Source organism: Amblyomma mixtum, chromosome 6 (genome assembly GCF_055824585.1).
Source record: "Amblyomma mixtum isolate Tamu chromosome 6, ASM5582458v1, whole genome shotgun sequence".
Taxonomy (NCBI): Eukaryota; Metazoa; Arthropoda; class Arachnida; order Ixodida; family Ixodidae; genus Amblyomma; species Amblyomma mixtum.
In genome coordinates, this window is record NC_143017.1 from 99,945,207 (window position 1) to 99,946,649 (window position 1,443).

At 50.7% G+C, this 1,443-nt stretch overlaps 1 non-coding gene across 1 annotated transcript; it reads right to left on the reverse strand.

The window, feature by feature from the left end:
• LOC149339842 (U12 minor spliceosomal RNA) lies at window positions 1-155 on the reverse strand. Its single transcript, XR_016283882.1, has one exon. It is a non-coding gene; the product is annotated as a U12 minor spliceosomal RNA (small nuclear RNA).
• Window positions 156-1,443: the final 1,288 nt, after the last annotated feature.

A 1,443-nucleotide genomic window follows, 5' to 3' on the forward strand; every position in this document is an offset into this window, starting at 1 on the left:
GGGGTAGATCGCATCAACCCGAGCACTCCGCAAAAGTAGGCGGCGCACTCCTGGGACGACCTGTACCCCCTCAAAAATTCAAACCGTATTGCGAGTACGGTGGAGCCGGGCGTCAATCCGGCTCGTTATTTTCCTTACTCATTAGTTTAAGGCACGAAGCAGCTGAGCTAACGCGGCTCAGAGTGTTCTCTGGGCGCCATGCAAAAGACACCAGTTTGCTTTCAGGTTTTCAAGGATGGATACTTTGATACAGTATTTCTGCGCAATTTTTTTTGCATTTTTACAAACAGTTGGTTAAAAATACGCAGCGCTGTTTGACAAAATGCGCAATATTAAAATTTTTAGTGGAAAAATTGACAGAAAACGTCGCAAATACAGACTTTCAACTAATCCCTTTGCTTGCTTGGCGTGGCTGAAAAAGTGGCTTCGTTATGAGCTTCAGTGCTACAGTTGCCAGGCTTGCCGGCCGGCGTTATTGCGACCGGGTGAGAATAACGGAAATCCAAGCCAAAGCGTTATTGCGACCCGGTGGAAATAACAGGTCTCTTCGATTTGGCTTGCACTGGCTGTGCTAGTTCTGCAGCGGTGCCAAGCGGTCACGTGAGCGTGCAGCGCCAGTTCGTCAAGTGCAGATACAGCCCGTACACTAGCGCGCACCGGCCATTGGCAAAACGAAGGCGCAAGTGTAGCCGCGCCATGCTGCACTACTTCCAGCACTACCTTCAGACCGAGTGCAAGGCGGCGAAGAACTCGTGCAGAACCAGGCCTGCACCTTGACAAAACGAGGAGAAAAGTGCAGAGGGCGCGCGCGGCACCGGAAAAACGAGGACGACGGTGCTGCACCCCTTGAACTGGTGCAGCTGGTGCTGCCAAATCGAAGAGACCTAACGAAAAGCCGGCCCAAAGCGTTATTTTCACCCATGGATTGCCTTGGCTTCGTTTATTGTTGGCGGACGGGATTTGAGCCGCCGTTTTTGCATCGTTTGCTTGTTTGATCCGTTTGATCAGCCTGTCAACGCGTGGACGTGTGATTTCGGGGTTGCGCTTGGATTTTAGGCGGTGTGGTAAAGTCATGCCGGCGTTTTGCATCATTCTCACCGTGTATATGTGACCTTGGCTTTTGCGTGGCGCGTTGTGATCGCTTGATTCGTTTTGAAAGGACTCTTGTGTGCTTGCGTTGTTTGTGTGCTCGCGCTTGTGCAGTGCCTTCGAAGACGCTCCAGCTTTCTCCGGAAAACCTTGTCATAATTAATCGACCGTATGAAAATGCGCTTTCATTTCGCGTAATTTATGGGTTGGGCGAGTGGGCATATGTGCGCTCATTCGTTTCGAGCATTCAACCTGATTTGCGCTGAGGATATGCAAGTTAATAATGTGAATTCATTACAGCGTGGGGCCAGGGTCATAAATACGATCCAGACACGGTGGTTTTGCAGTCCCCGA